Source organism: Nelumbo nucifera, chromosome 4 (genome assembly GCF_055504915.1).
Source record: "Nelumbo nucifera cultivar China Antique chromosome 4, China Antique-T2T, whole genome shotgun sequence".
Taxonomy (NCBI): Eukaryota; Viridiplantae; Streptophyta; class Magnoliopsida; order Proteales; family Nelumbonaceae; genus Nelumbo; species Nelumbo nucifera.
This window is the reverse complement of record NC_142652.1, coordinates 84,816,191-84,836,285: the sequence shown is the minus strand read 5'-3', so window position 1 is coordinate 84,836,285 and position 20,095 is coordinate 84,816,191. Positions and strand designations below refer to the sequence as shown.

Below are 20,095 nucleotides of genomic sequence, written 5' to 3'. Positions count from 1 at the left end.
TGCTTTGGTTTGCTGATTGCAATCATCAAGGTCTCAATGTAACGAGTCTGGCCTAATATTCTTGTGTATAAATATGCAGATTTTAAATTCCTTGCTGCATAAACAAGAATTTAAAGTCATTATTCTTCCATGCATGCTCTGATTCTTTGCCTTTTCTAGGTCATATGGAGATGTAGGCGGTGATAGTTGGCTTTATTCCTTGTGGGTTGGCTACTTGGCTTTATTCTGTATTACTATTACTTCTAGAAATGCCTAGTCCCTATCAGGAATAGGATGCATGCACTTGGGAGAAATCTTATATAAAAAAATAAGCTTTGAACCATCTATCACCCATAGAGTAGGAATTCCTGAATCTCAACGTGTAATTACATGAATAGGATCGTTATATTAGTTTCGTCTTTGCCTAGAAAATTCTCTACTCAAGGCCCACTTTCTGTTGGAAATTGCAATTTATAACAATGTTTAAACTAGAACAATGCCATGAAGCTAGTATAGGGTGCAAGTTGGGTTGCCTGATTTGAAAATTTTCAACTATATCGGACTTGGGTTCAGGCTTTGTTAGGGCTGTACCTTGGCCGGTCAAAGCTGCCACATGGCTGCTACTGTGTCCCGGGATCACCCGACCTCCTCGGGCCACGTCGGCAAGCCAGCACAACACGCACCAGAGTCGGTGGACTTACCCACATGTGAAAACCTTGAATAGGATCAGGACATGTGATGTGTCTATCTCAGCAATAAGAATCCCTGCCGAGGAACACTAGATCGTCTGAAGACCTCGACAGACGGTCTCCACCCTTAAGCCTCATAAGGAATGTGACCAAGTGCACCACAACACTCAACTATTTAAAGGCATCCTCCCTCAAGGTACACTCTCTCCAATCTCTCCTGCTCTCTAGCCTTCTTGCTCTCTTGCTTCGTCAACCTTGCTCAGCCAGGACTAGCTTGGCCTGGTCGATCTCTTCACTGCTTATTGACCTGAGTGTTAGAGTGCCTTCCCTGTGGACCTCCTTCTCGGGGTCTCTAACTATGCTTTAGTTTCAGGTTTTACTCGGTTCACTACTTCGTCCTTTCACCTCGATCGACTCATTCAAGTTGGTAGGATTTGTCTATTGCGTGCCCACCTTGGTTTAGGCAACGTCAGATTCGCTCCATTTATGAGAACCAGTATGAAAAGCCTCTGGTATCTCTTCTCTCCCGTACACTAGCAACCATGCCTCTGCTGCTCTGGCGCTTAGTCCCCATCACAGGGATCCCGTTCCAGATACACCTCATTGCCCTAGGAAGCTCGTAGTCAAAGTCTATAACTCATAAAGAATTCAGTGCCTTGCAGAGATAGGTTGATCGGTTCATTGTGATGGAGTTGATGGGGCAGCTTGGGGGTATCCCAAAGACAGCCCCACCCATTCAAAGGATGCCCCTTAAGCCAATCCTCCTTCCAAGGACCCCAAAGGGAACCTAGAAGACCCCATGACACCGAAATTTGAGCGTGAGCAACCTTAGCCATCTCTTGGAGATCCAGATCTCATGCCTAGAGCAGAGCCCACAACACTCACTCCTGGGGATCCCAACACTCTAGTACCTGCATCCATTCCAAGGAGTGCCTCAAGCCCTAAGTACAGCCATAATAGCAGCAACAATAGTTCTCAAACACCAAATCAAGCTTGGTCAGGGACCGCATGCACCACCAAAGGCACCCAAGTGCGCCAACATTAGTAGTGAAATCAAGGACATGTGTGAGCGCCTGAACGAGCTCTAGAAAAGTCACTTCGACTGCCATGCACCCACACCTAGAACTTGCCCCAACAAAGAGATAGTCTTCACACAAGAAATCATGGACGAGCTTTCCATGGCTAGCTCAGTTTAAGGACCCCATAAGTCACTTCGACTGCCTTTGCTTCCACCCTATAGGAAGCAGTTCAGAAATGGTATTCACCAATTCGAAGAGAAGTTCCCAACACAGTTCACTAGTAGTTGGCAACATTGGAAGATGTCAGTCAACCTCATGCAACTCAAGCAGAAGGATGAGGAGTCCTTGAGGAAGCCCTTGGTGAGGTTCAATGCCAAGTAGATTCAGTCCAAAACTTGAATTAGTCTGTAGCAGTAGCCACCCTAATGCACGATTTGTGCTCCTTGCGCTTCAGTTTCTCATTGCAAAAGAAGGCCCCCCAAGACATAACCGAACTTTTGGCATGGGTGCAAAAGTACATCAACAACAAGGAAGCATAGACATAACGCCAAGAAAATGAGGAGAATTGGCATGACTTGAAATGCAAAGATCGGGATGACAGTCGGGCTGACCACGATAGGAAGAGGATGGATCATTGCCGAGATCACAGGCCAAGGACTCTGCCTCTAACATTCAAGAATTTCATGCCACTCAATGCAGCACAAACCAAAGTGTTGATGCATATCTATGATCACCTCTTTGTTTGATGGTTGGAAAACTGAAGTCCCAAGGCAACAAGAGAAGTTGAAATAAGTATTGCGAAGTCCACTGAGACCATGACCATGACACGAAGAGATGCAGAGACCTCCGCAATCTTATCAAAGACCCCATCTGCTGATGATGCTAGGGGATGACCCCTAGAAGAGCACACCAATGGTGGACTTCTTAATGGTAAAAGTCCAATCATCATACAACGTCATCCATGGCTATTGAAGCAATGAAGCTCCCAACTCATTACAGCACCGGTGTCACTTGAGGAGATCAGTGCACTACCCAATAATGCTATGTAGTAGCCTGTAGAGGAAAATCCGAATCCTTAGAAGCTCTTTCCGCTAATGGCCTAGACCTTCGAGACAAGCTCCACACATAGTGCAGTCAACCCATTGAGGGTTTGACTCAGATATGGCAGGGATCGACCCCCAAGTCAAAACCCATCGACCTAGCACTAACCCCCACTATCAATGTGTATAATAGAAGAAGAGGATCTTCGCTCTAGAGCGATGGCAAGTAATAAACAAGGAGGTGAACAAACTTCTTGACTCAAGTTTCACTAGAGAAGTGACATAGTCAGATTGATTCACGAATGTGGTAATGGTGAAGAAGGTCAATGGAAAATGGAGGATCTACATAGACTTCACTAACATCAACCAGGCTTGTCCCAAAATTAATTTTCCTTTATCGATGATAGACCAGGTCATCAATGCAACTATAGGCCACAAGTTGCTCTATTTCATGGATGCCTTTTCAGGCTACAACCAGATAAGGATGCACCCCGACGACCAAGAGAAAACTACCTTCATCATTGATTGAGGCCTCTATTGATACAAGGTCATGCCCTTTGGTAATGATGCACCCCAAACACTAGTAGTTGAAGTAGTACCTGAGCTTTCCACTTATGCTGATGAATTTGAGTCCGGGTGATCAATTGCTACTATATCTCTCCACCAAGGATGAGAAGGTAAGTTCAGTCTTGGTAAAAGAAGAAGATGGAGTTCAAAGGCTGATCTACTATACAAGAAAGGTGTTCAGCGATGAAAAACTAGATACCCAAACCTAGAGAGTCACTTTGGCCCTAGTGACTTCATCTTGCAAACTCCAACCATACTTCCAGGCCCACAACATTTGCATCCTCACAGATTAACAACTCAGACAAGTACTGTAGATGTTGGAAACTTTAGGTTGCCTGATAAGGTGGAGTATAGAACTCAGTGAATTTGACCTCAAGTACACTCCTTGGTCCGCTATCGAAGATTAGGCCTTGGTCTATTTCATTGTCGAGTGCACCTTCTCAATTCCCGAATCTAGTCAAAGAGCCTTCAGCATTGGCACTCCACGTTGATGGTTCCTCCAACCAGAAAGGGAGTGGTGCCGGTCTCCTCATCCTCAGGTTGGATGACACCATTCTTGAATATGCCCTCAAATTCAACTTTAAGGCCTCTGAAGCTGAGTATGAAGTTCCCATAGCCGGATTACACCTCACGTTGGAGGTTGGTGCAAGACGCGTTGAACCTTTCAATGACTCTCAACTTGTGGTGAATCAAATCAACAACAAATTCAAGACTTTGGAGCCCATCATGGCCAGCTATTTAAAGAAGGTCCAAGAATTCTTCATCCTATTTGAGAACTTTTTCATACAAAAGATACCACAGGCTGAGAACATCCGAGATAACACCTTATCTAAGCTCGCTAGCTCATCTCAAGCCAACCTTGGAGGGACTGTATGAGTTGACACCCTGGCTCACCCAAGCATCACTGAAGTAACTCTAGACGCCATACCAATGCATCCACATCCGTCATGGATAGATTCCATCTTTCAGTATTTGCAAGACAACACTTTCCCACCAAATTGAGCCAAAGCCAAGAAGCTGGCACACAAAGCTCAATATTGCATCATTAGAGGGTACCTTTTTCGAAGATTGTACACCTTTCCTTACCTTAAGTGTCTCCCCCTAGACAGAGCTAAGTACATGCTTAGGAAAATCTACTAAGGAATCTGCGGTAATCACTCTAGTGCTCGGGCCCTTATGTATAAAGCTCTCCGACAAAGGTGCTTCTGGCCAACCATGAAGCAAGATGTTGCACAATTCATACAAAAGTGTGATGGCTGCAAATGACATTCCAACCTACTCCACTAGCCAGTAGTTCCCTTGACATTGATCAACAGTCATTGACCTTTCACCCAATGGGGGACATCCTTGGTGCTTTCCCTCCTGCAACTGGACAAAAGAAATTTCTCCTTGTAGCCATGGACTACTTCACCAATTGGGTTGAAGTCGAACCCTTATCACACATCACAACCCAAAATGCCCAAGGTTTCTTGTGGAGATCCATCATCTACCACATCAAAATTCCTATAGTGTTGATCATCAATGACACCTAGTTTACATATAGGAAGTTTAAGAATATTGTGTCGAGTTTGGAATAGATCACTGCACCATTGTGTTTCATTGCCCACAGAGTAATAAACATACCGAAGTCACCAATTGCGCCCTACTACATGACCTAAAGATGTAGTTGAGCAAGGCCAAAAGCAGGTGGGTAAAAGAGCTTTCCAACATCCTCTAGGCTTATCGGACCACACCAAGGACAGTGATCGGAGAGACTTCATTCAGACTTGCATTCAAAGCAAAAGTTGTGATCCTAGTACAAATTGGGTTCCCTACACTCCAGACCGAGCTCCACAACGAGGAGCTTAGATTAGAATGGTGACATACCTTAGATTAGAATGGTGACATACCAAAGATCAAGCATAGATTAGAATGGTGACATACTAGCAAAGGATGGTTAAGTATTGTGATGCTTAGATTCACTGTAAGCAGTTCAAGGGAGGAGACCTTGTCCTCCATGAAGTTATTATACCAGAGCCTGCACAAGAAAGCTCGGACCAAATTGGGGAGTACCATACGAGTTGACCATAGTATTGGAGACGAGCTTTTACAAGCTAGAGGACTTTGACAACAACTCTATACTATGACGTTGGAACTCTAGTAATTTGAGAATGTACTATCAGTGAAATGTGTCGAATGGGATGGTGATTGAACTTTTTGTAGTTCCCTGATTGAGCAACAAAGTTATTTCCACACAAGAAGAACAAACGACCACAACCTATGGCACTATACACATTGAGAACCTTACGCCTAGACCTGGCTGACCACTGACAATCAAGGCCTAACACTTAGCCCATCTTAGGATGGGCATAGTGGAACGACATCCCTACCATCCATTGCAAGAGGATGGCCAATAAAGACTGCCCCATGGTGCCTACATGGCCCCATAGGTCCAAGGACCCATGAAAACTTCCTTGGCTTAGCAATGGGGTAGAGTAGGTTAAGGACCATAGTCGACCCATTGAGGAACCTCTAATCAGGTCCCAAGTGACCAAGTACCACTGATCTCCCCAATCATCATGAGAGCTTGGAAGTACTTCAGCTAGTCTAGCTCGGTGAAAACCCGAGCCATAATCGCTTTTTGAATAAGAAAAATTTTCATCATTTTACCCAAACATGGAGCTAAAAGCTTCAATCGTCCAAAGACTGAGGCCGTGTCCTAATAACCGCCAAGTACTAAGGCAAAGACCTTGGCTACTTGAAGGTCGAGGCCACGTTGCAAGAATATAATTCAACACAAAGAAATCGATGAATTAAAGTGAAGTAACAAACATTTCCATTGCAAAAGTAAACTTTTACGATTGTTTGGCCTCAGAATACTAAATCGTACAAAAAGAGAACACCAAAAAGAAATACAGAAAAACAGACAAAAATCTAATGAAGTAACTGTCTGAGGACTTCAGCGGGTGTCACTGCTTAGTTGGGGGGATCGTCAAAAAGCCCTTGGCTATTCACTCGGATGGTGGCCTCGGTTCCTCCTCTCTCCTTGGCTCACTCACTGGGCACCTTCAAGTCCCAGGGGCCAGACTCCTCTACCATGTGTGCGATCTCTGGGAATAGGTGTGCAATTCTTCTCTTACAACTCACAAAGCTCATCTAGTAGGAGTTGGTAGCAAAGTCGTCCAACTCGGTCTTGTAGATGTTAGGCACCTTTAATTCAGCAATGGCCTCTTCTTTCGCCTGGCCACCTCGCCTTGGCCTCCTCTATTACCTTCATATCATGGAGGTGGGTCATATCTTCTTTAGCTTGTCCTCCTTTCCCTCCATCACTTTCTTTTCCTCAGCCAACTTAGTCTTCAACATTGTGTTATCCCCTTCTCTCTACTCTACAATTCTCTAGAGGGAATGCGTGCGGTTGACCAGATTGGTGACCACACAAATAGCCTGCAAAATAGAAGAAGACATCAGACTGAGCTCTTTGAGTTGAAGAAATGGATATAGAAACAAAAAAGCATCAGACTTACTGCCATAGTCTCATGGAGGGTCGACCTCTCCAATGCCCCACTCGTATGACCTGAAGTCTCCTTCCATATCTCAGGGAGCAACATGGCCTAGGCTAACTGCTCAACAACACCCTCATTCTCCAATGTGCCCACAAAATGGACACTCCAATTCAGCCAATATATCTTGGCCTCCTCCTCCTCCTCTTCAGGAATAAAGGTCTACCCTTCAAGATTCCTCTAAGGAGTTATCTGTGTGTACAGGAAGGGAGCACCTGTTTAGCATCTACCACGACCATCTCATCCTCTGAGGTCCTCACCCTCTTCAACAAACGCAGAATGGTCTCCTTGGACCGGCGCTAGGGAGGAGCAGAACCCAATGACAAAGCCATATGGTCTTCTTCTTCGTTGCCGCAACTTGAAAAAGCGTTGCATCTGAGCCTCCTCATTGGGGTTCATCTCTACTTCAGCATGACATAGAAAGATAGTTAGTATTTAGGCGAGAAACCATCCAGCTAGTCTGAAAGAGAGCAATCAAAAGACCTCTTGGATATTACAATAACAACACAAACACACACACACACAGAACATAACCAAGTTCTCTAGGTGCAAGACAACACTAACCGCATGCATACACTTTTGCATACACAAGTCTCAGACTTACCAAAAACAAAACCGCTAGCTAACTCCATTCTTGTGAAAACTTCCATCAGTATTAACTTTAACAAAACCTGGAGGCGGAAAGAACCAAAAGGCAGGAAGGAGCCGAATTCCTCTTAGGCAGATAGTCGATAAATTCTTGTTGGAAAGCTTTCTTCAGTAACCATTTTCATTTTCAATAAGCATTGATATTATTTACTTGTGACAAAGCTTATAGTTTTATAGTACAAAAAATCAGCTTGGTTGATATATGATGAGTTCAATTTTATCCATATTTATGAGAAGGTTTCAATTGGATCAGCTATGACAAAACTTATAGTTTTATAGTACTCACTGATCTGGGGTCATGTTCTGCTTTCATCCTCCCCACCACTACCTCCAAGGAAAAAAGAAAAACTTTTATAGAAAGTAGAAACACTGATCTGGGGTCAACTGCTTAGTGTTGGTGTTTCATCGGGGGCCTCGCAAGGGAGTCTTGCGACCACAAGTTGCAGCAAATGTGAACTCAATTACGAGTAAAGATTGAGTTCACATCTGCACCTCACGAAGGGGCGCCCCACAATGCCCCATAACACATCCCCACCTTGTATTGGGAACATCTCCACTATTCTCAATACAAGGTGGGGATGTGCTGTGGGGTATTGTGGGACGCAGATGTGAACTCGTAAAGATTGGGCTAGCAGTGGTCTGACGTGGCCAATTTCATAGTGATATGGCAAATTTGATCACAGATGGTCTCAGAGAACGAGTTTATGAGTAATTTCGATCTGCCACGTCCGACTACGAGTCACTGATCCATTAATCATAAAACTTTGATTTTCAGCACAGAAATGAAAAGTGTTGGTTGAAGTCGTACTTAAATATATTCAACTTGACCTTCTAGTCACGTCAAAGATGCCTGAGGGAGAAGAAAGGGCTCAGTCTGAGAATTCACATCTTCGCCCCACAAAGCGCGCCCCAAAAACACCTCACAGACAATCCCAGCTGTGTATTGGGAACATCTCCCATACATTGACAAGTATGGGATATGCTCCCAATGCACGCTTAGATGTGCTTGGTGGGGCACAGATGAATTCTCAGTTTGAAGCTCCGAGGCAGTCCCCTTGTCGCTGTGTGGACCGTCATGAGTTTGGGTCTTAAGGAATGTCCTGTAAAGAGTGCAAGTTGAGCAGGTTGGACCGGGTTTATAATCAATCTAGACCAACCCTAAGATCAGGGGTCTAAGGCCCGAGTCCTTGCCAAGCTCTAGGTCAAACCTAACCTTTCCAACCTAGGCCCAATACGACCCTGAAATTTGATACACTTGGGTCAGATTTTGGGCCTGGTTCAGGCTCAGGTTGGTCAATGAGCCTACTCTCTGCCAACATATGTGTGTCTATGTAAAGGGTTTGACATAATATCTGAAAAACTTATTATCACTCAATTGGCATCCTAAAAGTGGTAACCAATGTGGTGGGGGGAGGGGGCATCACATATGCTTGAACGGAGCATCATATGTTTGAATGTATCTAGTTGGGCTGGATTCAAGCCCAGTCCATTAAAAAACCAGCATGACAAACGAAAATTCAAGCCCAGTCCATTAAAATTGTAGGTTGGGTTGGTCTCTAATCATAGATTGGGCCTGCCCAAGTTTCAGCCCTGATGTCCTGCACGGGTTTCTCTCTGCAGAGACTTACTTCTATTTCCTGCAGACCCCATTTGAAATGTCCCAAACCAAATTAGCATGATCTGCTGGGCCTGAACTTATGTCAAAACCCAAATTGGCCAATTAAAACAAAACCAAATTTCTTCTATCAAGTCCAACTCCATACCCTTTTGTCTCTTCTATATAAATTATATGGGTCTTAACATGGATTCTGTTGGGCCTAAACTTATGTCAAAACTCAAATTGGCCAATCCAAACATAATCAAATTTCTTCCATGCAGCTCCATGCGGACCGTGTATTCCACGGTCTACCTGCTATAGTTTAGAGGATAGAAAAGCCCAGCTAGTATCCTTGGTGGGCTTTCAGAATGAAGCGCCAGGCTTTATGAAGCTACTGATAAGCCAAAGAAAATAACACGTGTTCATTTGGGAGGGTTTTCACATAGTGGTTTCTGGCTATATAAAGTGGGTTCCATTCATACAGCCTATGGGGGTGTTTGGCAAGTCTTTTCTTGTGGTTTTTAGGCTTTTCAAAACTTGGAAGACCAAATTTTGGTCTTTCTCTATATGGCAATGAAAGACAAGAAGTCAAAAAGACCTATGCCTTAAAACACTCATGGAAGCCCAAAATGGCCAAAATTCTAGAAGCTTCAACAGAAGCTTCTCATCTTTTTGCAACTAAAATCTTTCATTTAACAGCTCTATAGACCATGGTATACTAGGATACTTATCAAATGATCTATATCTTTAAAGACAAAACCCCAAATGCTCTTTAAATCATTTGGCCATAAATAATTGGAAGATCTTCCTAAAAAGACTTGCCAAACGGAACCTATAAGCAATATTTGGTGAAATTTTCGCAAAAAGCCTAAAATAGCTACCTTACAACCAACAATATGGCTGTTTTGGAAACTATTTTTAGTGACTTCTCCAAGGTAGTTCAATCAAAGCTTCAACCCTCTCAAATGAGCCCATTTACTTTTTACTTTTAATAGTATGTTGAATACTTTTACTTTCATATTTTTATTTTGAAAACCATCAAGATTAAAATTTTTCAAAAACACATTTTTCAAAGTAAAGTAAATAATGACATTTTTATTTCTTTTGAAGGGCTACATATTGGGGGGTTGCCATCCCCCAATCCAAGGGGACATGTCACACGGCATTTGAGTGCAAGTCAATGACATGTAGATGCCACATGGAAGCATATATGAATGCCATGTGACATCTCTATGTAGGGTTCATAACATGTGGATGCCATTTGGCATTTAAAAATAAATCAATGATTTTAGATGCTACATAACAACGTAGATGAATGCTATATGACATACATTTTCATCAATTTATGTTCAAAATGCCACATGGCAACATATATGGTTGCCACATGATATTTGAATGTGGGGTCAATGACATGTGGGTGATGCCATGCAACATATATGGATTCCACATGGCATTCGAAGGTAGGTCAATAATACTACATGCCACATGGTGGCATGAATGAATGCCACATAGCATACATTTGTCATTAATTATGTTAAAGTCCCTTGTATCATTCATGTGAGTGTCACATGTTATCTAAAATGACACCACATAGTATACATGTCATTAAATATGTTTAAATTCCACATGACACACATGTCAGTGAATACATTGATGTTCCTACGTTTCCATGTGGCATTTATATATGCCCACATGTTGTGAGGTGTATAAGTATCACACATGTGATTGATAAGCACATTTTAGAAAGCACGAAATATGTTAAAAGGGCCAAAAATACGAAGTATCAAAATCTAACTTCATACTTTCTGTGTTTTTTTGTACTTTTACTTAGTGTTTTAAAAGCAAAAAATACGTCAAACAAACACATCTGTGTACTTCCCATGCTTTCATACTTTCAAAAGTATGAAAAGCACTACCAAACAGGGCCTTAGTCTAAGCTCGACTTTTTTTAATTTAATTTTGACTTGCTTGTTGATGGTTATGAGAGGAAACAAGATGATAAATTTTTATCAAAACAATGGAAAAATTGGCATGAAATGTAGCATAAATACCAGCCCAACTACTCTTTGCCTGAGAAACAACATTGGTTGTGTAATTTGATTTAATTAATACACTAAAGCAATATTTATGGCTAGAGATGCAAGTCAAAAACAAGTTAAGTCAGGTTGGGGTCAATAGTAAAAAACATGGGTTTGCCTCAACCCTAACGTGACCCTAAAGTGCCTCAACCCAAACCTGATCCGATTTGCCTTAAAAATCCGTAGTTTCCAAACCCAACCCAACCTTATAGGGTCTAACCCGATGCTGACCCAACCTAACCCGTAGCTTTTCAATTGTATTTTTATAACACATTTTGAAGACCTAAAATCTATTAAATTAAGTTAGGAAATTGTTTTATAGAATCTAAGATGTCACTTTTCCATTTAAATAAAGAAAAAAATCAAAACCAACATGTAAATAAATATTAAACTTTAAATCTATAGAGTTAGAAGTCAAAAAGTTACAATAATACTTTGTATACATCCAGGGTATCATGACCTAGTGGGGCGAGTCAGTCAAAACCCGAACCCAACTCAGGATGAAAAATCAAAACCCTAATCCGATCCTAAAACCAAATATATTGACCCTATAGGGTTAGGTCAAACCAGGTTTACCATTTAACCCGACCCATTGACATCCCTAGTGAATAGTAACCAACCCGAGCGATTGAATCCCTAAACCTAACTCCAACCCTAACCCAATCCATAAAATTAACCTAAAGTCTGGTTGGGTTCGAGTTGTCCCACGTCTTTACTTTTGCCAAGTGTTTTTATTTCTAGACTCAAGGGTTGAGGTCGATTGAGTTTTAATATTATCTATATCCAAGCAGGTTTTAAAAATAGACCAAAAAATGGAACCAGGCTACTAGTTTTTGGGTCAACTGTTCAACTGTCTAGGTCTAGCAGTTCAAATCGTTGAATCAAATTTCTAATCCATTTTAATTTCAACCCTCATATGAGAATATTAGGGTAAGATTATTAGTATTATAGTATATAACTATATATACCCTATATTTATTATTAGAGTGAGAAGGAATCTAGTTTGTCTGGTGAATCTAAGTGTTGTTGAAGTCAGCTATAAATTGAAATGCAATTTGTCTTCCAACAAAGAAAATAATGTTAACTAGAGAAATCTCGTACGGAACTTGAAATGTCAACCAAAACTCAAGGCCTTTCTCTTCTTACCGCTGAAATACAAGCTCCCATTAAAAAACCTACTGAGGGCTCGAGGTTTGAATATTGATATGGAGGTTGTTGTTTCTGTAGGGAGGAGGAAGATTTAGACCATGTCTTTAAGAGTATGAGGTGGCTAAACAGGTTTGAGTTGTTGTAAACCAGAGTGTGTTGGGCCCCAATCAGTCAGATCTGAATTTAATGGCATGGTGATCAAATTTATATGAGGTAGATTTGAAAAATAAAAGCAATAGGATGGAAAAGTGTGTTAATATCCTCTGAAAAATTTGGAAAAACAGAAAACAAAAAACTTCTTCCAATAACTCAGCCCCTCCTCAAATTGTTGTGGAAAAAGCTTCAAAGAATTTGGTTGAGTTCTTTGATATTTTGCAAGACCGGCCGGTTACTTCAAGAGAGAGGAAAAAGTTGATGGGTATTACATGGATTCCCCTAACCCTAGATTTTATATGCATCTTGTTCAAGTAATGGGACATATTTGGTGGCTGTAGTTGCTAGAAATCACCTTGGTAGAATAGTAGACTTCAAAGACTACAATCATGGCATTTTTACCATCAATGTTGTGGAAGCATGGGCTGCGTAGGAGGCTCATAATTTGGCTATGAATTTTAGAGATCAAGCGATTATTATTGAAGGAAACTCAAAGCTTGTCATTTCTTGTCATAATGGTCAGGTCACCCCTCCTTAGAATATTAGGAATATTGTGCAAGACTGCTTGTGGATCAAGGACCAGTTGATGCATGGTGTGTGGTATAGACATGTCTACAAAGAAGCTAATCAAGTGGCGGACTGGCTTACTAATAAAGCTTATTCGGTTCTTAATGGTTGTATATCTTTTAATCTATGGAATCTCCCTTGGGATTTAAACTTTATTTGCTGAAGCGACTTGTGGGGACATGCTACCTCCCCCCCTTTGGCTTGTGTAGCAATGCATGGATTTATCAAAAAAAAAAAGAAAGAAAGAAAGTAAGAAAGAAAGTGAGAAGAAGAAGAAGAAGAAGATCTAAGATTTGAGGTCGTAGTGGTTGTTTTGAAGTTTCGTTATTCACAATCACCGGCATTGCAGCGACTGAATGGACGACACTGCAACAACTTAGATCTCATTTTTCACAAGTCTCTCTCTCTCTCTCTCTCTCTCTCTCTCTCTCTCTCTTTGAGATCTAAGATATGAGATTTCTCATATCCTATTTCTCCCCCAATCCCTATCCCCTCTCTCCCTCCTTAGTTCCTCTTCAATCCTAGATCTAGTTTTCATCTTTTTAGTTTTTTTTTTGGTATTATATATTCCTAAAAAATAAATGTTCTTTTATTAAACCACAAACCATTGTCCAGGTTAATTGCAAAAAAGATGGGTCAAGGTAAAAATGGAAACAAATAGATGATTGGTTTTGGGGTTAAGTGATTCAATTGCTTGAATCAACACAGATTTTAAAACCATTGTGAACGTCGAGAAACTCCCGACAATTCACTTCATGCCCGAATATAGGGAGTCGCCACCCATCAAAATATATAACAAGGAGTGATGGGACTCATAGATTTGCATTTGACAAGACATTTCAGAATTAATAGTGACTCCACACCATTTGGCCAAGACAAGACCATTCTAGGTAAGTTGAGAAATAGAGAGGGAAGGGGTTAGGCACCCCTCCCTTGTTTAGTCCACTATCAAGCCTAGATCATATTTCAGCAAATCTCTTTAATTAGAGTATATCATCCATTATCCTAACTTCATATGACTAATCAGACCTTACCATTGTATTCAGAGACCCAAAAAAACCTGCACATCAAATTTCCCAACTAAACACCTCCATTTAATCGTTGAAAAAGTAAGGTTCCATTTTAGGCCCTTTCATTGATTGAAAAACTATAAGCTAAGACTATGATTTGAACTAAAACAATCAATATATACCTGTAATCAAAGATCCATCACTTCCATTAGATTCAAGACGTTCAAAAGTTCTAATCCACCAAATATCATCCCAAAATCTCTCCGTTTAACATTTCATCAAACAAAGATTCTATTTTAGCAAATCTTGTTTATCCGAACTCGTCAGCCATAGATCTCAATCATCCTAACCCTATTTGACCAATCAGACATCACCACTATGTTTAGAGATCCAAAAAACCCTAGCATGTGAAATTTCACATCCTAATCCATCTGTTTGACTGTTAAACTAGAAAAATACCATTTTAACGCACCAAATTAAATTGCCATGTTATCCGTCCCAACCCAAAGCCTCAAAAGGGTGATGGCTGATGTCAGACTCATTCTTGACTCATTAGAACAGTTGTACCAATCAAACAAAGTTCAATAGACCCAAAAACCCCAAGATGTCCCTACTTAAAACCAAGAAAAGACAAAATAGCATTTAAAATTTCATCACATTTACTTTTTCTCCCACTAACAACCCCAAATATGTGACTGTCATGACAGGCAAACCCTAAGCTCCCATTGGATGCACAAAACCCATGAAAACCACCCCCAAATCAAAGAAAATATTTCACCAAATAGGAAAGCTTAATTGAGAATCTATTTCTTTAAAGAATCTTTGCCTATTTGTGTGAAAAACCTCTGTTCAATCCCAAGCATTGTAGTTGAACGAATTCAGACTTGACCCCCTCCCTTTCTCTATAAATGTTGATCTAATTTGAGCTCAAAATGAGAGAAGAAGGGGAAAACCACGGATAAGAGCAAGAAGAGGCAAGAAACTTGAGGGAGGCCCTTAGAGAGAGAGACAAAGAGAGAAGAAATCTTTCTCATAGCCCATATATTGCCTCTTGTTTACCCGTAATTCGGAGGTACTCTGAACCTCAAATTCCAAACTCGCCTCCTCCATTTTCATGTGGAAGTTGTTGCAACCAGAAGCACTCCCTCTCTCAGGAACCCATTTAAACTTCATTCTATCTCATCCCTAGCTGTTGGAAAACTCCTGTCAAGGTACATATGAAAGGTAAGTATTTCATTTTAACTTTTAAGCTTGATTTTGTAATCTTTGATTTTTTTTTTAGTTTTTTTGGGTTGCTCGAGGTTCTGAAATATTAGAGAACCATTGTTTTCAATTTCTTCTTGACTAAGAATAGAGGTAGAGAGGTGAGGGTCTTAGGGAAATTTATACCTAAGACCCAATAACATCACTTCAAAATCGGTCTTAGGAGAAGTTGAAAGCATGTTCCTCTACATTTAAGAAATTCCTGCAACTATTTATATTTCTCTCCAAAAGAAATTAAGCCTGAACAACTCCCGTATTGGGCTGCTACATCAACTTAGAGAGAGGGGTGCCTAATCCCTTCCCTCTTCCAATCCTTGGGGCTCGAAATCTCTCGGTTGTGTGCCTTTTCCATGGAAGATGGAGTCACTATCAAAGATTTAAATCGAGTTTTTCAAATATGAAAATGAGGGCCCATTTAATGGGTGGCGACTCCATATTTTTAAGCCGGCCATGAGCTTCTCGGAGCTCACAGCTAGCGACTCCACTGGGGATAACTAGAACCTTTATCGTGTTTTGTTCAGACTCGGTTTCATTCTATTTGTTTTGTGTTGGTAAGTTTAAAAGTTGTTTGATTGTGATTCAAAATCGCACCTCAAGAAGGTTGGGCATGATAGACCTTCCCAACGTGATTCAAAACCACATTTTAACATTCTTTGGCGTGGGAGACCTCTTCCTCATACACTGTAATTACACTCAAAACCATTCTTGTTCCCAAATTACACCTGAAACTTCACCCAGAACCATACATTTATTGAAATCGCAACTAGAGTCTCACCCAAAACTGCATCTTCACCAAAATCACAACCAAGGTCTCACCCAAAACACTTCTCCTTTAAAATCACACTTCATTTCATCTCTGTTGTAGCCTAAAAGTCCAAAATCACAACTCATGGTTACAAAATCCATGGTCTCACTTAACCATTAAGTTACTTATGTAATTTGATTATTTGTTTTCATTTTAATATTTGAATGTGTATAATAAATAATGTAAAAGGTAATATTTATAAAATTTAAATTATAATGACAAATTTTGAATAATATATTAATATATTATGATAATCTATATATTAAATTACTCAATTTAATAAATAAAGACAATATAAGTTTTAAACTATATATTATCATTATTGAAAATCAAGTTTTTCAAGGACATGCTTTATCTTTTTTTTTTTTTTTTTCTTTTAAAGGGGAGAATAAAGAAAGAAAAGGTTCCATGGAACCAAACCGAACCGTCCCATTCTCACCCCTAATGTAGACAACCTTGTTTTATAGATAGTATAAATAAACACCAACCATGCTAGTTTTGGACTTTTGTTCATGTGTGAGCTGAAAATGATTGCCCCTAGTATATTTTATTGTCTTTGGTTTGCATTGGAGAGGAAGACCAAGGAAACAAAATTGCAAGTTATATCTGATCAATGCAACTGGTTTTGTCTTAATTAAACAAAACAACAGTTGCTGTCTTGTTACGATGGAAAAGAAGGATGATAATAGTTGTTAATTTTCAGTGGGAATGAACCCGTCGGCATGCGATGCAGATGAATTCATTAACAAAACTAAGTCACGAAACTTGACATTTTTAAGAGACTTTTGCAGCATTTTACATTAAACATTAAAACCGCATGCCCTATCACATTGTTTGAATGAATAATATGAACCAAAGAAAAGCTTCTATTTGGAAGAGGGTTTGGTCTATTAAAGCTCAACCAAAAATCCAATTCTTTATCTGGCGATATGCCTCAAGGATATGGTTCCTACTATAGATAGCTAAGTTAAAAGAAAGACACCTAGCTAGTGGGAAGAAGATGTGGAGAAAATGCTGAAACCGAGGAACAATTTAATCTTTCAAGGGGAAAATGATCATCCGACTTCAGTTGTAGACAGAGCTCGATCTTTAATAAGAAGATTCTTTTAATTTGGTGGTGCTCAAAGACAATTAAACACAATTTCAGTTCATTGGGAAAAGCCTCCGACTGATTATGTCAAACAAAACTCAGATGCCTCTAGAGTCTGCGTTAACGGTGAATTGCACGTTAATCTGGGTTCTGTGGTTCAATCGGGCACGAACCGGCCACAATATAACCCAGAGTAATAAAAGTCCCCACAACCCTCATTCTGAGGATTTTTTCCCGCTACATGTTTTCTTCCTTTCACCGAACCCTCCCTCCTTCCACCAAACCATCCCTCCATCGGCGACAAGGATAACTCCGGCAACAAGGAGGACAACGGCGCCATGAACCACGAAGCCACCGGCGGTGTAACGGTAAATCGTCCGAACAAACTAATGTTTTTTTCCTATTTTCAACAGGTCGGAGCAGACCACAGCGGCAGTCAACATTCACCTAAACGAACCTGGGTTTCTGGCCAACCTTCATTCTGCGAATTTTTTCCCGTTGGCCAACCCACACACCGAACCCACCCTCCATCGGTGACAAGAATAGCTCCGGCGGTAGATTTCTGGCCTCTTCTCTTCTCCTCCTCCTCCTCCTCTTCTTCTTCTTCCAAGTGGCTCTGGTGGCGACAAGGAGAGCTCTGGCTCGAACTCTTCTTCTTCTTCTTACAAGTGGTTCTTGTGTTATGTTTTCAACAGAAACAACCCACCTGGACAGCCATCGCCGACCACAGCAACCACCTACTTGGACAACCGCCGGCGGGAACAGCACCCACCCTTCATCTTCAATCTTTAACTGTAACTACAACCCTTTTTCTTATTTTTTCCCTTTATCTATCTATCTTATATTCCTATCTCCATTGACCTGTTGGAGTGGTGTTGTCGTTACTGATGATGTCTTGTCTGAGAAGTGTGTTGCAGCAATTTAATCGGAACTACGTACAGGTCAATGCAGATTCATTTACAATTGCTGGAGCAGATTTGATTTATGGGATAATAAGGATTGTTGGGTTCGGTTTTACCTGTTCGTCCTTCAGCTCGGAGATACATCGGAGAAGAAAAAGAAGAGAGAGTCAAAGAAGAAGCAAAGAATGATACGTCGCCGCCGGCGCTCTGTCGCCGCCAATGGACAAGGGTTTCTCTGTTGTATGGGATAGGGTTCGGTGGAGAAAGAGGGACGAAGGAACTGGAAGCAGAGTCGAAGGGACTGGGAAAAAAGGGGTTTTGATTGAACACTCGACCAATTCGTGGGAACCGGTTCGTTTCCCTACGAACCGGAGCAGACCGCATTAACGCGCGTTTGAGCGTTAATGTAAACCTAATCGACGTGTCAACACGCCATTCACGGATGCACTTGTCCAGACGCGAACCCATGCCTCTAGGAAGCTAATTCACTCTCAAGCAGCCATAAGTTTTGTTCTGAGATCTTCTTCGAGCTCCTTGATTTCAGCAGTAGGTAGATATTATTACCCAGCCCAGGTGCTAACTTTAGAGGCCATGGTCTTGAGAAAAGGTCTTATGGAAGCGGTGAGTGCAGGGGTTTCTTGTTTAATAGCAAAATCAGATTGTCAGGAGCTTATTAAAGCAACCTATTCGAGGGCCGGAAAGTTTTTAGAGTGAAGTGGGTCCAATCTTGAAAGACATATAAGACTTACCTCGTTGGTTCCATTCCATCTCTTCGTGCTAATCGGATAGCTTACAAAGTGGTTGTAGTGAGGGGTGTAAACGGATTGAATTCGAATTGGTTCAGGCAATATCTGAATTTAAATCTGATTAGAAAATTTGATATTTGAATTCAATTTGATATCTGATGGATATTGAAAATTAATATTTAAATTTGAATCTGATTAAATATTCGAATATTCGATTCGAATTCGATTGATTAATTATTTTAGATAATTAATAAATATATAAAAAATATTTTTTGATATATAGTATATAAATATATAAATTATTTATATAACTTAATTATTATATAAATAAATTATATAAAAAATTTTATATATTATATATAAGAATTAAATAATCGATCGAACTCAAATATTTATCGAATCGAATCAGGTCATATACGAATTCGAATCCAATTAACTATTTGGTATAAATAGGATATCTGAATTCAACCAATTAGATATTCGAATTCGATTGAATTATGTCGAATATCAAATTTGAAATCGGACTTTCGAATGCCGTTGACACCCTTAATTGTTGTTTGTTCTTGCACAGTTGGCTAGTATGGCTGTGCTGCAAGAGTCCCTCTTTCTTAATTTCTGAAGAAAGTCAGTTCTGATCTTTGTATTGGTTTTGTTTCGGTTATTACCAAAAAAAGAAATTTTTGCAAAAAAAGTTTTTCAGTTTTATGGGAAGAAAGAATTCAAATGACAATCTCTTGTGAAAAAAATTCAAGTCAAATGGGACCATTAGTGATATCATAATTAAATGATAAAAAATTAAAAACTGATAAAAATATTAAAATCATAGAAAAATTAATGTAGAAAAACTGTAAATGAAATACAAATTAAGAATAAGAAAGAAAAGAGAACCAACATTTGACCTGGCCATGACTAAGGGTGTCAACGGACCAGTTTTAGATTGGACCCCTGTGGTCCAAAATCAATTTGGATGGATTGGACGGACCAGCAAGACATTGAATTGGACCAATCTGGTCCAAAATATTTATTAGATTGGATTGGACCTGATCCATGCATAATAAGTTTATATTGGACTGAGTTTGATTAAGCCAATATCTGGTCCGCTAATATAAGATAAGAATATAGGTATCAATGGACCATATTTGGATTGAAACCAATCTAAAACAAAACGAATTTAAACAAATTGAATGATCCAAACATTGAATTGGACAAGTCCAAAATGGTCCAAAATATTTATTGGATTAGATTGAACCTGAT

The 20,095-nt window shown here is 40.2% G+C and overlaps 1 long non-coding RNA gene across 1 annotated transcript; it reads left to right on the top strand.

Annotated features, from left to right (window-relative positions):
• Positions 1 to 16,911: 16,911 nt before the first annotated feature.
• On the top strand, positions 16,912 to 19,653 carry LOC104586032 (uncharacterized). Its single transcript, XR_733394.3, has 2 exons — positions 16,912 to 17,747; positions 17,889 to 19,653. It is a non-coding gene; the product is annotated as an uncharacterized LOC104586032 (long non-coding RNA).
• The last annotated feature ends 442 nt before the right edge of the window (positions 19,654 to 20,095 follow it).